Below are 18,297 nucleotides of genomic sequence, written 5' to 3'. Positions count from 1 at the left end.
GTTTTATTAAGAATAAGCTAATAAATTAATTCTGATTTACAAACTGGTTTTGAGATTCAGAGAGCCTACTACTTGAGGAATTGGCTAAGCTGAAAATTAAGGTACATACTTATTGGTTGACTGGGGCAAATACCATCAAAATCTCAGATGCAGAAGACTTTCTGGTTTGAAGTTAGGGAAGGCAGCCCAGGGTTTTTCCAGATCTCTCTATCAAACTATGGTGACAAAGCCTCTTCATTCCTGCCTGCAATTCACAAAATTAAGTGGCACAGGTACCACCTTTAAAAACATTCCAAAATTATACCATTGTTAAAAATATTCCAAATCAGTTTTTAATAGAGAAATTGGTGTCTGTATAGGTAAAATTTTTGTTTTCAATACTCTGTGAACATCATGAAAACATCAAAGCAGAAATTTCTGATAAAGTTATTCATAAAATTAGACTGATTAAACTAAGTTTCAAGTCACATATTTATATCCAATGAGTTTCAGGCCATTTTTCCTCCTGTGTTCTACCAGTTTGTTCTGTGAATATAGACACTGTCCATACATGATATGGTTAACATCAAAGGGGATAAGAAGTTGGAAAAAATTAGCTCTCTTTTTGTTTTGTTTTTTGTTTCTTTTGTTTTTGTGTTTTGTAATTTATTTTTTCCAGTTTTATTGAGATAGAATTGACACATAACATTGTATAAGGTTAAGGTGTACAACATAATGATTTGCTACATGTATATATGATCATATTAGCTTTCTTTTACTGATATGTTAATATTCATTTTATTTTCAGACACATGCTTGTGTGGCAGCAGACTCTATGGTGCCCCCATGATCCCCATCTCTTGCTATCTAAGCCCTTATATAATCCCCCCTTGAATGTGGGCAGGATGTATTTCTTGCTTTTAGCCAATAGTGATGGAGTGTTTCTTGCATGATTATGTTACATAAGACAGTAACGTCCACCTCACAAAAAGATTCTCTCCCTTGCAGGGTCTGAAGAAGCAAGTGGCCATGTGGGGAGGACCCCGTGGCAAAGAACTGAAGACAGCCTCCAGGGACTAAGGGTGGCCTCCAGCCAACAGCCAGCAAGAAATTGGAGCCCTCTGCCCTACAACCCCAAGGAACTGAATTCTGCCAAAAACCCTGTGAGCTTATTAGAAGCAGATACTTTCCCACTGGAGTCTTTAGATGAGAACCCAGACCCGTCTGATGCCCTTATTGCATCCTTGTTGAAAATCAGCTGTGACCAGATTCCTGATCCATAGAAACTGTGAGATAATGAGTGCTCTTTTAAGCCACTAAGTTTGCAGTAATATTGTTAAGCAGCAAATCAAATTAATACAGCTTGATTTTCAAAAGTGAGCAAGATTTAACGATTTAACTCTGCCATATTTCATAAATCTGAGTAACTTTTAGCTCCAATTGTAACCAAAAAAAGGTTGAACATTTTTTAGTCCAAATAATAAAGTGGTTTCCCTCTAAATAAGCTTAACTTTTATATACAAAACACCAACTGTGCTAATTTTATGATGAAAGTCATTTTACATAATATATTTTTCCTTTTCAAAATACAAAAGGTAAGTTTAGATCTTAAGCAGAGACTAATTACAGGGGTATGCACCTTTTTCTGATTTTACTTAACTCTCCCTTGGCTGTGACTTTCAAACCTGCAGAAATTTTACTCCTCTGACTCAGATCAAAGAATAGTAGAAGAAGAGGTTAAAAAAAGAACTTAGCATTTACTCTGTGCCTGCTATATTCTAAACCCTGTACTAGATGCTTTACATATATCCTTTCCTTTAATTTTCACAACCACAGTGCAAGGTAGGCATTAACTCTACCATTTTACTGATGAAGAAACTGAGACTCAGAGAGCTGAAATTACATACTTCAGGTATCACAAGCAGTAAATGACTGAGCCAGTGTTTATATTCAAAGGTAGTATGTCTCCCAGTTTCATGCTTTCCCCACACTACCACTTTTAGAGACTAGAGTGTTATTTTTAAATGTCTAAGAGTATTGCTAAATTCTCTGCAAATAATTCCAAGTTGCACTAAGGAAAACCTATATTTTTAAACAATTCCTGGTGCCACAATCAGTTGGTGCTCGTTGAACATCACTGAGTGGCAAGAGGTGTACAAGACAAACCTGGGTATGCAGAGAAAATTTTAAAGCACCCTTTCCGTAAATAGGTTCTATTCTTACAGACTTGGGTCATTTGGGAGGGAGCGGGAGAGGTGGTGGACCCAGAGTAAACAAGTACGGTGGAGCACTGACCTACATTGTCAGAAATTAGGGTCGGGACTTGAATCAGAATCTGCACTAGCAAGATTCCCAGGTGGTGCATACTAAAGATGAAGGAGCACTGAGGTTGAGAGATAAAGAAATTCTTTCTCTCCATGGGACTGAATGTCTTATAAAGAAAGGTGGTATTTTTAATTTAAATTTTAAATGGAAAAAATATGTGGATGTTGATTTTTTCAGAATGGTAGGATTTTCACATTCAACTCTTTAAAGTTATCCTTAGAAATAGAAAGGTTCCTGAATTTTATTTCATACTGGTTATCTCTAAATCAAATCCCTTTCCTTGCACTTCAATACCAAATTGTATCCCACTACCCATTGCTCATGTGTTCTGTGTTTTAATCGTCTCATGGACAGTAACAACTAAAGAAGACAACTTCTATATGCCTCCTAAAGTTCTTCTTAGCTCATGGATTACTAATACAACCTAACAAAATATTTATGGTACACCGAAGAGATCTAAAAAGATTATTGCTGAAAACGCAAGAAATACAATGTTGTTTGCCTGTCATCCAATCAAAACAGATTAAAGTTTCCCAACTTTGCAGTGAATGCACTTGTAAAAACAACTGCCAAGTTAATAACTACAGTCGATGGTCAAACTTTATCCTTTTAGGCGTGGAGAAAAGGGAACCCTCCTACACTGTTGGTGGGAATGTAAACTGGCACAGCCATTATGGAGAACAGTATGGAGGTTCCTTAAAAACTAAAATCAGAACTACCATACGATCCAGCAATACTACTCCTGGAAGTATATCCAGAAAAGATGAAAACTCTAATTCAAAAAGATACATGCACCACAATGTTCATAGCAGCACTATTTACAATAGCCAAAACATGGAAGCAAACTAAATGTCCATCAACAGATGAATGAATAAAGATGAAGTGATGTATACGTGTGTGTGTATGTATATATGTGTGTACACACACACACAGGAATATTACTCAGCCATAAAAAAGAATGAAATAATGCCATTTGCAGCAACATGGATGGACCTAGAAATTATCATACTAAATGAAGTCACATAAAGATTGCACTTATATGTGCAATCTAAAAAATAATACAAATTAACTTATTTACAAAACATAAACAGACTCACAGACATAGAAAACAAACTTATGGTTACCAATAGGAAAAGGGGGGAAGGGAGGGATAAATTAGGAGTTTGGGATTAAAATACACACACTACTATATATAAAATAAACAACGAGGACCTACTGTACAGCAGAATACACATTATATTCAATTGCACATGGAACATTCTCCAGGAAAGATCACAGCTTAGGCCACATAACAAATCTCAATAAATTTAAGAAGATTGGAATCATATCAAGCATCTTTTCAGACCACAACAGTACAAAACTAGAAATCAACTATAAGAAGAAAACTGGAAAAAATACAAACACATGGAGTCTAAAACATGCTGCTAAACAAGTGATGAGTCATGGAAGAAGTCAAAGAGGAAGTCAAAAATACCTTGAGAAAAATGAATTTGAAAACACAATGTTCCAAAATCTATGGAATGCAGAAAAGGTAGTTTTAAGAGGGACGTTTATAGCAATACAGGTCTACCTCAGGAAACAAGAAAAATCTAAAATAAACAGTCTAACCATACATCTAAAGGAACTATAAAAAAAAAAAAAGCAAAGGCCAAAGTTAGTTGAAGAAAGGAAATAATAAAGACCAGAGCAAAAATAAATAAAATAGAAACTTAAAAAAATATAGAAAAGATCAGTGAAACTAAGAGCTGGTTCTTTGAAAAAGTAAATAAAATCAATAAACCTTCAGCCAGATTCATCAATAAAAGAGAGATGGCTCAAATAAATGAAATCAGAACTGAAAGAGAAGTTTCAACCAACACCACAGAAATGCAAAATATAATAAGAGATTCCTGTGAAAATCATACACCAACAAACTGGACACCTAGAAAAAATGGATAAATTTCTGGAAACATACAATCTTCCAAGACTATATCAGGAAGAAATAGAAATCTGAACAGACCAATTACTAGTGATGAAATTGAATCATTAAAAAAAAAAACCCTTCAAACAATCAAAATTCTAGTACCAGACAGCATCACTGGGGAATTCTACCAAACATTAAAGAAGAGTTAATACCTATCCTTCTCAAACTAGTCCAAAAAGTTGAAGAATGCTTACAAATTCATTCTACAAAGCCAGCATTACCTTGAAACCAAAACCAAACAAAAACTATTAAAAAAAATTAAAACATGGACTAATATCTCTCTTGGACATATGTGTAAAATTCCTCAACAAAATATCAGCAAACTGAATTTAACAATATATTAAAAGGGTCATATACCATAATCAAGTGGGATTTATCCCAGAGATGCAAGGATGGCTCAATATCTGCAAATCAATCAACGTGATACACCATATTAACAAAATAAAAGACTAAAATCATATGACTATCTTCTCAATAGATACAGAAAAAGCTTTTGACTAAATTCAATACCCACTTATGATAAAACTTCTCAACAAACTGGGTATAAGAATGAATGTACCTCAACATAATAAAGGCCAGATATGACAAACCCACAGCCAACATCATACTCAACAATGAAAAGCTGAAAGCATTTCCTCTAAGATCAGGAACAAGACAAGTATGCCCACTCTCACCACTTTTATTCAACATAGTATTGGAAGTCCTAGCCACAGCAACCACACAACAAAAAGAAATACAAAGAACCCAACATAGAAAGGAAGAAGTAAACTATTTGTCAATGACATCATATTATAGAAAATCCTAGTGATGCCACTAAAAAATTACTAGAACTTAATATGCAAAGTCAGTAAAGTCACAGGATACAAATTAATGTACAGAATTATATTGCATTTCTATACATTAACAATGAACTATAAGAAAGAAAAACTAATGAAACAATTCCATTTACAATTAAATGAAAAAGAATAAAATATGTAGGAATAAATTTAACCAAGGAGGTGAAAGACCTATACTCTGAAAACTATAAGACATTGATGAAATAAATTGAAGACAACACAAATGGAATTATATACTGTGCTAATAGATTAAAAGAATTAATATTGTTAAAATGTCTGCAATACCCAAGGCAATCTACAAATGTAATCCCTATTGAAATACCAACGCATTTTCCACAGAACTGTAACAAATGAGTCTAAAATTTGTATGGAGCCACAAAAGACCCCAGTAGCCAAAGTAATCTTGAGAAAGAACAAAACTGGAGGTTTCACACTTTCTGATTTTAAACTATGCTACAAAGCAATAGTAATCAAAGCAACATGGTACTCGCATAAAAACAGACTATACATAAATGGAACAGAATAGAAAGCCCAGAAATAAACTACAGTTAACTAAGTTATGACAAAAGAGCTAAGAATATACAATGAGGAGAAGACATCCCCTTTAATAAATGGTGTTGGGAAAACTGGACTGCTGCATGCAAAAGAATCAAACTGGATCATATTCTAACATGATCCAGAAAAGTAAACTCAAAATGGATTAGACTTAAATGTAAGACCTGAAACCATAAAACACCTAGAAGAAAACAGGCAGTACACTTTTTGACATGGTTCTTAGCAATATTTTTTATAAATGTCTCCTCAGGCAAGGACAACAAAAGCAAAAATAAAGAAATGACACATCAAATTTAAAGGCTTTTGCACAGTGAAGAAAACCATCAACAAAAAGGCAACCTACTGAATGGGGGAAAATATTTTCAAATGATATATTTGATAAGGGGTTAATCCCAAATTATATATAGAAATCATATAACTCTGTATCAAAAAAAAGATCTAATATAAAAATGCACAGAGGACCTGACTAGACATTTTTTCCAAAGAAGACATACAGACGGCCAAGAGACACATGAAAAGATTTTCAACATCACCCATCATCAGGGAAATGCAAATCAAAACCACAATGAGATATCACCTCACACCTTTCAGAATGGCTATCATCAAAAAGACAACAAACAACAATTGTTGGCGAGAATGTGGAGAAAGGAACTCCCATGCATTGTTGGTGGGAATGTAAACTATGGCAGCCATTATGGAAAACAGTATGGAGATTTCTCAAAAAATTAAAAATAGTACTACCATACGATTCACCAATTCAACTTTCAGGATTTACCTTTAAGAAAAACCAAAAACATTAACTGGAAAAGATATATTCACCCCTATGGTCATTGCAGAATTGTTTATAATAGCAAAGATATGCAACCTGCATATCAATCAATAGAAGAATGGATAAAGAAAATGTGTGTGCATAAATATTTATATATTTATATATATTTATACACATACACACGTACACACACACAATGGAATACTACCCAGCCATAAAGAAGAATGAAATCTCACCATTTGTGACAACATGGATTGACCTGGAGAGTAGTATGCTAAGGAAAATGTTGGACAGAGAAAGATAGATGCCTTATGATCTCATTTATATGTGGAATCTTAAAAACAAAAACAAACAAAACGTATGGTCAGACCACTCAAAATGGCTGTTCTCTTGCTCTCTGTACATCCCCTACTTGATCAGTGCCTGCTTCGCCTACACACTACTCACATGACTGACCTTCCTACATACTTGTCCCAGGCCCCAGCCAATGATTGTTCTAGCTTTAGATCAGAACATCTCCACTATGCTTATCAAAGGGGTCGTGAGGGGCATGCCCCTCTGCTGGCTTCCCTGGTAACCCAATAAGCCAACCTGATGTCAACTCCCCCTATAACTGGCAACCTCCCTCTGTCCCCAAGAGCGAGGACTGCCACCATGTACTGCTCCGCCATCCACTGCACATGGTGGGGTGTTGCTCCGGGATCTTGTTTCAGACATGTAAGCTCCCCCATCCATTAAATCATTGATGTCTCTGTTGCTGACTCTGGGCTTGAAGTTGGGCAAGCACAGGCCTTGTAAGCCTGTCGGGTGCAGCCCAACACAAAGCAAAATGGAAACTGACTTACAGATACAGAGAACAGATTGGAGGTTGCCAGAGAGGAGATGGGTAGGGGGTTTGGCAAAACAGGTGAAGGGGATTAAGCAATACAAACTTCCAGTTATAAAATAAGTCATGGGGATGTAATGTACAGCATAAGGAATACAGTCAATTATACTGTAATAATTTTGCATAGTGACAGATGATTACTAGACTCATGATCATTTTGTAATGTATTTGATTGTCAAATCACTATGTTGTACACCTGAAACTAACAATATTGTACATCAACTATACTTCAATCAGTTAATCAGTAAGCAAATCATATAGCATGTTAGATGGTATTCATTGCTACAAGGAAAATAAAACAGGAAAAAGAAGCCTGCAGTTTACATTTTTCATGTTTTGAATCCTGACTTTTTTCCATACTTAACTTTATAATATAATCATATCTATACTATCAATATAATTTAAAGTCAAATCCTAACATGTAGATATATCACAATTTACTCAACTATTCACCCATTATTAAACATTTACATTGTTTCTAACTTTTCACTGTTTTAGATAATTTGTAATTGTTTTTCATCATTCCGTATATGAATATGTGGTCTTCTAGACAGTTTTTGATCAACTCAAATACAAGAATAATGTCATCTTCAATTTTTATGTCCCGAGAATAAGCCCCCTATACAAAGTTCTCTACGCATGTGCACTCAGTGAATGCTTTCTGAATAGTAAACACCCCCCCAATAATAAATTAGAAATTAATTATAGAATGAATGGATTAAGTCCCCAGGGGGCACTGAACTAACATTGAAAGCAGCCAGCAGACTGCCCCAGGCTAAACAAGGCTCGCTACAATGGTAGAATGGGAGCACTCCATGCTTTGATAAAACTCTGCAGAGATAGAAAGCTTCTTGCCTTCTAGTCATTATGTCATCACTAGGGAAAGAGAGAATTCTGTTTCTAACTATGAAGCACAATTCCAGTGACTTATGAAAGCTCTTGAATAGTAAATATGTACACCCCCTGCAAAAAAGTCCTATGTTAAATTCGTAGAAAAGCCTGAATGGGAGAGGGAGTGGTGAGAGTAGAGATCAAAGGATCTACATACCTTCCTGTATAAAAATGTTCTAAAGTCTGCTGGAGTCTCCTGTGTCAGAGATGACGTACCTGTATTGCTACCTGAAAGCAACAAAAGGCACCAGACCTCCATGGAGTAGCTATTGTGTACCAGACGCTCTAGTAGGACAGACAATAGTTCTTCATGGAGTTGAGAGACTGGAAATGAAATGGAAGTGGGCAATGGAGAAGGACGACAGACAACCACAATGTAAGCAAACAAATAAATGATTGAAAGTAGTGGGAAGTGCTACCACAGAAACAAACAAGGTTCTGAGAGTTATTTGGTGGAGATGGTAAAAGCAGTTCTGAGAAGTTAGACCTGAGACCTTAAGGATAAAATTAAGTCATCCATACAAAGAAAGAGGGAAGGGAGGGGAGTAGCAGGAGGAAGAAAAATGTTCCAAGTAAAGACCACAGCATGTGCTTGGCTGTGAAGAAGACAATTTAACCTCAGAGTGTCCCCCACTATCCTTTTTCATTTTCACAGCCCAGGTGCTCCCATCCTGGCTTCCTGCCTCAGCCTACTTTTCACAACCTGTTTCCCAATTAAATTTTAACTTCTGTTTCAGTGCCTAAGCACCCCGCTCCCTAACAAAGCAATTCATTTTGATGTACTCTGACTAGAGGTAAGTCCTATGTGATACACTTTTTCTGCATGTTTTAATTTTTGTCTATATCACCTGTGTGTATGTGCGTGTATAAACTTACATGTAAAAAATAAATTCTAAGCAATATTTCAAAAGTCCAGCTGAGGGTAATATTTACGGTCAGTGAAAGAATACCCAAATATTCAATGATCACAGGAAAACCTTACCTTAATTTATATATATTGATAGTTTCTCAGAAAATCAAGGTTATACATATGTTTTTAAGTTACATTGTTATTTATTTACTTGTGAAATGTTTTAAATGTAGGGGGGTTTTTGATATTTTTGTTGTTGTTGTAGAGAAAAATCCTCACAGCCTTTTTAAATTGTTGAACTCCTTCAAATTTATTAAATAAGCTCAAAGAGTTGATTATCATAAAGCTGGTGCATAAAATCACCTGCTCTGACAAACATAACTTACAAATTAAAATGAACAAACACAATTTTCTGGCCACAGTCTAACAAACGAATTTTCCCACAACATTTGACTTCAGCCTACAAGTCAGCCCTTGAATTATTACAACAATATTGTCAACTTCATAGGAAATCTCACAGGGCTTCCCTGGTGGCGCAGTGGTTAAGAATCCGCCTGCTAATGCAGGGGACACAGGTTCGAGCCCTGGTCCAGGAAGATCCCTCATGCCGTGGAGCAACTAAGCCCATGCGCCACAACTACTGAGCCTGCACACCTAGAGCCCATGCTCCACAACAAGAGGACACACCGCAATAAGAAGCCCATGCACCACAATGAAGAGTAGCCCCCGCTCGCTGCAACTAGAGAAAGCCCACACTCAGCAACGAAGACCCAATGCAGCCAAAAATAAATAAATTGAATAAATAAAAAGATTTTAGGAAACAGACACAAATTCAACAAAATAAATTTGATATAACTTTAGTATCATGGTAAATACTATGCAAATATTCACTTTTGTGTGTGGTCAGTGGAAACAAAGTATAATGCTTAATTGTGGCCTTTAAGTTCTCAAAAGCTCTAGGGTCCATAGTTCTCTCCAGGTTTCTATTATTGAAGATAATAATCTCTAAATTTCAATTTTTTATTATTATTAAATATTGAACAGATATAAAGGAATAATTATAAAATGTATAAGGCATAAAGAATAACAATAGAGGAACCCACATGTACCCATAAACTCATGCTTCAGCTTAAGAAACAGAACACTGCTGATTAACCTCCAAACATGTCACCAATTCTGCCATTAAAATACTACATATAAAATTGGTGCAGTCACTATGGAGACAGTATAGAGGTTCCTTTAAAAACTAAAAATAGAGTTACCATATGATGAAGCAATTCGACTCCTGGGATCCAGAGAAAACTCTATTTTAAAAGATACATGCACCCCAATGTTCACAGCAGCACTATTCACAATAGCCAAGACATGGAAGCAATCTAAATGTCCATCAACAGATGAATGGATAAAGAAGATGTGGTATATTTATACACTGGAACATTAGTCAGCCATAAAAAAGGACAAAATAATGCCACTTGCAGCAAAATGGATGGACCTAGAGATTATCATACTAAGTGAAATAAGTCAGACAGAGAAAGACAAATATCATATGATAGCACTTATATGTGGAATCTAAAATAAATGATACAAATGAACTTATTTAAAAAGCAGAAACAGATTCACAGACATAGAAAACAAACTTATGGTTACCAAAAGGGAAAGGGGGGAAGGATAAATTAGGATTTTGGGATTAACAGATACACACTACTATATATAAAATAAACAATAAGGACCTACTTTGTACCACAGGTAACCATATTTAATATCTTGTAATAACCTATAATGGAAAAAATCTGGAAAAGAATAGATATATATATGTGTATGTATAACTGAATCACTTTGCTGTACACCTTAAACTATCACAAGGTAAATCAACTATACTTCTTTAAAGAAAATACTACATATGAAAGACATGAGTAGGGACTTCCCTGGTGGCGCAGTGGTTAAGAATCCACCTGCCAATGCAGGGGACACGGGTTCAAGCCCTGGTCCAGGAAGATCCCACATGCCACGAAGCAACAAAGCCTATGTGCCACAACTACTGAGCCTGCGCTCTAGAGCCTGTGAGCCACAACTATTGAGCCCGTGTGCCACAACTACTGAAGCCTGCATGCCTAGAGCCTGTGCTCTGCAACAAGTGAAGCCACCACAATGAGAAGCCCACGCACTGCAACAAAGACTAGCCCCCACTCGCCACAACTAAAGAAAGCTGGCATGCAACAACAAAGACCCAACGCAGCCAAAAATAAATTTATTAACTTAAAAAAAATTGGCTATTATTAAAAAAACAAGAAAAAAAGGAAGATATGAGCAGATGTGACTTTTTCTGAGCATTAGTTTACTTAACCAAATAACTTGTGTTGTTTCTGGAAGTTAAATTATGTAATCAATATTCAACACTTAAAGAAATGTACAAATGAGTGAGCTGAAAAATGAAGAAAGCGTATACAGAGTAAACAGAGATCACTTAACAGCCCTCTATGACAACCAAGATGAACAAATGATGAAAGAGTAAATCAGAACGGGATTCATAAAACAAAGTACCAAATGCAAATAGTCAACACTGTTCATTGTGGAAGAGCAAGAGCTTGAACTCTGAGCCCTAAGATGGAAAATATCTGGGTCAAGAATTCAAAACTTAAACATAACAAATGTTGTTTTGGTGAAAGTGATTCATCTCACCAATGTTCTGGGACATTAACATTTTAATGAGTTTCTTACAAGGAATACACCTGAAGAAAAAAACTACAAGGGGCATGTGTGTAGGATAACAACCAAGACAGAGGATGTCCACCAGATGGGCACCAAGGGTCATTCACTGCCTGTATTAGTCACGAATAACTACTTGTTGGTTCTGCTTCAGAATTTTATCTTAAATTAAACATATAAATAAGGAAATAAAATGCATTAACATTTTATTTAGTATTAAGAGACCTTAGAATAACTTATGTTAACACTATGTGCAGCTAGTTATTTCTTCAGTGTTTCCCTTTTCTTCCATAAGTTTCATAAGGGCAATGACCATGACTTTTTTTATTACTGTATCCACAAAATGTCCAGCCCAGCATCCAGCACATGAAGATCTTCATTAAATATTTGCTGACTGACTACAAATAAGTTCATTGGTTCAAGGTCTATCTTCCAAGAGGTAATACACTTGATTTTTAATAATAGCCTCCAGGAGCTTCCCTGGTGGCGCAGTGTTTGAGAGTCTGCCTGCCAATGCAGGGGACGTGGGTTCGTGCCCCGGTCCAGGAGGATGCCACATGCCGCGGAGTGGCTGGGCCCGTGAGCCATGGCCGCTGGGCCTGTGCGTCCGGAGCCTATGCCCCGCAACGGGAGAGGCCACAACAGTGAGAAGCCCTAGTACTGCAAAAAAAAAAAAAAAAAAAAAAAGCCTCCAAACTTTCCAACTTTCAAAACAGTCTTTTCATTATTCCAAGTCCACAACAATCCAATATTTTGAGAAACTTACTGTATATTATAATAATTTATATCATTTTTAAACAAAGGCATATAAATCTCAATCAGTACTTCCAATTGGTCAGATAACCAGTGTTATCTCCTTAAATTCTATAATATCAGCCAACATTAAGAAGCCATGATGTTATATATACTACCAAATGTAAAATAGATAGCTAGTGGGAAGAAGCCACATAGCATAGGGAGATCAGCTCGGTGCTTTGTGACCACCTAGAGGGGTGGGATAGGGAGGGTGGGAGGGAGGGAGAGCAAGAGGGAGGGGATATGGGGATATATGTATATGTATAGCTGATTCACTTTGTTATAAAGCAGAAACTAACACACCATTGTAAAGCAATTATACTCCAATAAAAATGTTAAAAAAACAAAAAAAGGAAGCCATGATGTTATAACAAGCCTCTGTTGTCTAATCACCAAAGAATTTCCTTTAGGCTGTTTTTAAATACTGAAAATATTTCAAGACTGCCCAGCAAGTTCCTTCTTTCTGCTCAACCTTTTGCTTACATCTGCTACAGGCTCCAAAACTGCCCTCTATCCCATTCATGCAAAAATATTTATCTTCACATTTCACAAAACACAATGAAATAATTATTCTTTACTGATTACTCTTCCTCCTCTCCAAGGCTTCATACTGATAATGCTGCCAAAAAGGCAAAAGAAATACCACTGTCCCACGGGCCCAGTTACAAGGAGAAAATGACTGATTTCAGGAGTTATGGCCTTTCCCAATGTTAAAACTATTTCAAAACTTTGACTTTGTAAATTCTCATGAAGCATTAAACTTCATTAATTTTGTTATGTACCTACTGGCACTGAATTTTTCTTCTCATAGTTGGCAGAAGGACTCCAGGGTATTCAACTTTTCAGAAGTCTCAATTCTTCTGAACAGCCCTGAAGTTAGTTTATTCACAGACTGATAAAATGAATTCTTTCTCCTAAGAAGCCAGCTTGAAATATAGGGAGAAAAATAAAACTCTATTTTTCTCTTAAAAAAAAGAACCCACTATTTAAAAATGTATTAAGGCTTCTATTTACCAAGGATGGTTCTACACTTGAATAGCAAGTCATTTATTACTGAAGCCTGTGTATTGTGTTTGACTTCTGGAAAGAACTTACACCTTAAGTAGCAATATCTTCTTTCTACGGATTCTTCACTGCCATCATTTGTGTTCTTCCTGGAGCTTCCCCATCACCAGAGCTTCAATTCACTATTCTGTAAGAATTTATTCCTCACCCAGGATTCCGGAAGAGTTATACAAGTTTTCCCTAACCTGTCCCCAGATTAACAGAACAGTGAGTATCTAGTGCTTAAAGTAATCACATGCACATCAACTCTGATGAAGTTTTTTTCCTTCTAATTGTCAATGAATTTTGTGAAGCATTCAATTGGTTATGACTACAATTTAGGCTATAATCTTTCAGAAGGCTACAGGGATACTGGTGCAATAAATATAACTTACATCTCTGATATCCTAACCCCTTGCTCCTCAAAGAGTGGTGCAGGACCCAACAGCATAAGCATCCCTCGAGCGCTTGTTACAAATGCACAATTTCAGACCAAATCTCAGTTCTAGCGAATCATCAGCTGCATTTAAGCAAGATTCCAGGTGACGCCTATTCACATTATATTTTGAAAAGCATTGTTTTAACTGACATAATCCACCAGTGCCAACAGCATTCAGAACCATTTAATGAATCTGCCAACAACCACCACCACTAACCATTTATACAAAACATGTGTCCTGTTTCTTCACCAGTGTAACTAGTATAAATAACTGCACATTCTTAAAACCTGGCTTTTCAAACTGATGTGGAATGTTCACAACAAACTTATTCTTGGGTTGAGAGAATATTGTAAATATACTTCAGAAATTGGTTTTTATAAGCTAATATTTCTTGCACCTAAAATGGAATTCTAACCTGAACAGTAATATGTAAGCATATTACTTAATTTCTCTGGAGTTTACTTTTCTTATCAGCAAAATGGGGATAGCAATGGATACTCTAATGGAATATTGTGAGGATTAAATGGGATCACACAAATGGAGCACCCTGCATCTCAGTGCTTCTCTTGACACACTGGTCCCTTTCTCTCCTACTGGAGATGACTCTCCGCCCTCAGCCAAGGGAGATGGCAGCAGATTTACAACTCCAGCAATTCACAACTCCTGATGCCTCCAGCCAAAAACTATCAGAAAGGGTGCTTGTTAGTCCTGATGGAGCATTCTGAGAAACCCAGATCACATTCCCAACCACAACGTGAAAGCTGGGATAGGGGAAGAAGAATGGGGTCCTCTCAATTCAAATTATGATTGAAAGATGGGATGGGATTGCTTTGCAGAGGAATAACCAACAAGTAACGTGTACCTAGCCACTTCCAATGTCCATTGCATGGAATGGTATACTTGGAAAGGGAGGAAGCTGAAACCAGAAGCAAGGCAGAGTAAGGCAGATGAAGGGATGGGGATGCATCAGAAGAATCAGCAGATGCAGGGGTTCCTGCAGCATGATCAGCATAGGGTGGAGATAGTAATGTGAGTGCCTGGGGTCCACTGAAGGACACTGAGAGGTTTTAAGCAGGCTGATTAAGGTATTAAGGATTTAGCTCTGCACGCTGCACGTGGAATGGAGTCTCAACTCTGGTTACTCATTATAATCACCTGGGGAAATTATTTAACTCATACCTAGGCCACACCCCAGACCAATTAAATCAGAATTCTGCAGGTGAGACCCAATTACCAGTAGGTTGTGTGTTTCCCGGTGAATCCAATATACAATCAATTTAAGACCCACTTACCACTGGATGGGGAGACAAGAATAAGGAAGTGAGTCCACTAGAAGACTGTTGTATTAGTCCACATGAGAGACCATCGAAGCTTGGATGATGCTACTGGCAGTGGAAACAAAGAGCTTCCAGGTATCTTTAAAAAGCATCTTCAGGAGGCCGCTTCCTCAAATCTCTCACTTCAAAGCTGTTGAAGGTGGTTTTACAGTATAGGCGTTATGATTTCCCTTCTTTCTCTAAGGTTCAAATTTTACAATGCTTCCTTTTGTAGTCATGAGACACGCTGGGACCTGGGACCCTTTGCTGCAGTGCTTGCACCTGGATACACCTCTCCTCCAGCAACAAAATACAAACAAACTGTATGGGACTAAAAGTAACTGCCTGCATGTTCAGTTGGGGCAAATTATGGACAAAAGATACAGAGAAACCAAAAAACCCAACTGCCACTTTTCAAGAGCCTGGAACAAAAGCAGAGGGTCGGGAGCAAAGGCAGGGTACTGCGCATGCCCCCTGCGCACAACACCACAAAGGGATGGGCAGACCACCTAAGCCACACCTCCAGCCTGACCCCCCCCCCCCCTGGACACACCCTTACCCTCACCCCCATATAAGGAACAAGCTTGCCCTCCCCCGCCCAGGGAGGGAGCAAGCAACGGAAACTTACTTGTTCTCGCTCCCCTCTGCTGAAGCTCCTGAATTTCTTGTCTGGCCTCTAATCAATTTCTGTTGGTTAAAGAGGCCAAGAACCCTGGTCGGTAACAGCGCTACTCCGCTAAGGATACACTGACTCTAGGAAATAGCCTTTCTGTTAACCCTCTAGCCTCCTCTCTCCCGTCCTAAGCGGCCCTGCAGAGTCCCTGCTTCCTGTGACCGAGTTCTCCGGGAGCTCTGAGCCCACCGCCGGTCACCTGGAAGAAAAAATTAGGAAGCTGACCTCGCGCTTCCCTCTGCCCGTCTCTGAGGTCTTCTGTCACTGCGTTGCGGGTTTAGAGGTCAGAGGTCAGACAGGCGCGCCTGCGCCTTTTGGCCTCGGGCGGGGCGGGGGCGGGGCAGCCGGAACCGCGGGGGTTTCTGGGAAGCGCCTGAGGCAAACGCCGCCCGGCTGCTGGGCTCGGCCTGTATCCCGGAAGCCGAGTCCTCCGAGCTCTCCGAGCCCTCCGGGATCCGGTGGTCCTGCGACTGCTGTCCCCAGCAAGTCAACAGTTCCACAAACAATTTTTCCCCAATGTCTTCTCCCCAAGCTGCCCAGCCCACATAGCCACCCGGATGGCTGGAAAGGGCTTTCTCAACCAGGGCTTTCTCGGTCTGCCTGCCTGGAACTTTCACTCGAACTGAGAGAAGCAGAGCGAACAGATGGATACCAGATCTGCCATTTGTTTGGATTCGTGTTCTGAAGCCCTTTAGATAAGACCTTCCTATCACCCATCTCAGAAGCATAAAAGTGTGATGGGATTTTCAGCGGACCGACAAAAGAACCCAGAAGGGTAGAGGAAAAAGTCTTCCTCCTCTCCAATACGAAGAAATGTCAGGGAAAGATCACCGTCTTCACCCCAAGGAGAGAGGCCTGAAACAAATCCTTCCCTGGCAGCCTCAGAAGGAACCAACCCTGCCAACACCTTGACCTCGGACTTCTAGCCTCCAGAACTATTTCTATTTACAGTTCTCTCATATGAGAGTTCAGACAGACCCACAACTTCCAGAATTAAGTCCCCAGCTTGCCAACTACAGCTCTTGGGGCTTCTCGGCCTCCATAATCATGTGAGTTAATAACCTATATAAATCTCTTTATCTACCATATACAAGTTCTGTTTCTCTGAAGGGCCCTGACCAATACAAGTAGTAACTTTCTAAAAAGTCTAAGAAACCTTGGAGTACTTATCGATAGATTACATTGCTTCTTCAGTTAATGCTTTTGTGCTTGAGCAAAACTTCCTCCTTTCATAGCATTGCCCTTATGCGGCTCCAGTCTGTGTTCAAATGTGTTCCTAGGATGCTTAGAGCTTTGACTTGGATGAGCCCAGCTAGAAGGCATCTTGGGCATTCAGTGAATGATAGGAAGCTGGGACTGAGGGAACTCGGGGCAGGGGCAGAGAGGAAGGGAGTAGCCAGAAGTGCAGTGTGCACCCTTCTAGGGTCTTCTGTGGAATAGTCAACATGAGGCTACAATCAGTGTGACAATTCTAGATGATCCATCTATTTGTAATAGACTCCCGGGGAGCCATGAGCTGGATATATGGGGTACAAAGGAGGAAGGGTTGCAGGAACTTGGCAAATATCAATCAAGTGGGCTGACTCTTTGGACAAGATTCTAGTCCCAGTAGAGGACCTGGAGGGTTAAGTAGGAAGCATCAGAGATGCACTAGATACATAACATGGGAGTGAAGAGAATAGGCAGCTCATTAACAATGGGGGTACCCAGGGCTCATCCCAGTGATCCCAGGTATGATTGTACACCCTATCTACCCAGTGGTAGTATCTGTTCTGTTTCAGCTTTTTTAATGCAGGCCAATGAAAGCGTTCCCAGAATCTAACAATCAGATGAATTATTTGAACCATCCTCTTGTAGCTGTTACAGATTTATAGCTTTCTGAAGGGTACTACAACATGAGTGGGTCCAGAATTACATGGGCTTGAACCTGAATGAGAGGAGATGGAGATGATTCATTATGAAATAAATATCAGAAATTAGAATCAGAGACCATGCCTTTTCATAATAGCAACAAAAGAAACATTCTTATTGGGTAGCCAGGCCAGAACTGGCGTGAGGCAAGCAAGGTGTTTAGAATTTGTGCACAAGGTGCCTTTCTTGCCTCAAGTAAGTGGCCCGAGGTTGGCAATATCGATCTAGTAGGGACCCTGCTGGTTACCAATATTGACCCAAAGATATTTGATAAAAAACCTAAGAAATGTGGGGAAAACACAGCCTTCAAAAGAGATTAAAAAAAAAGGTGAGAATGGGGGGTGGGGGAAAGGGAGAA

At 38.6% G+C, this 18,297-nt stretch overlaps 1 long non-coding RNA gene across 4 annotated transcripts in view; it reads right to left on the bottom strand.

Annotated features, from left to right (window-relative positions):
• LOC307187204 overlaps positions 1–16,330 on the bottom strand; it is a 104,166-nt gene extending 87,836 nt beyond the window's left edge. For 2 of the 4 annotated variants that reach the window (XR_013828547.1, XR_013828548.1), the window contains exons 1-2: positions 16,254–16,330; positions 15,332–15,506 (exon numbers count right to left, since the gene is read on the bottom strand). This is a non-coding gene — a long non-coding RNA (uncharacterized lncRNA). Of the gene's footprint in view, positions 1–15,331; positions 15,507–15,983 lie in introns of all 4 variants that reach the window. The other 2 variants (XR_013828550.1, XR_013828549.1) reach the window with 2 other exon arrangements.
• Between the last annotated feature and the right edge of the window lie 1,967 nt (positions 16,331–18,297).

This window comes from Stenella coeruleoalba (genome assembly GCF_951394435.1).
Source record: "Stenella coeruleoalba genome assembly, chromosome: 5".
In the NCBI taxonomy this organism is placed as follows: domain Eukaryota; kingdom Metazoa; phylum Chordata; class Mammalia; order Artiodactyla; family Delphinidae; genus Stenella; species Stenella coeruleoalba.
Note: the sequence above shows the minus strand (reverse complement) of the source record. Positions and strands in the feature narration are given on the sequence as shown.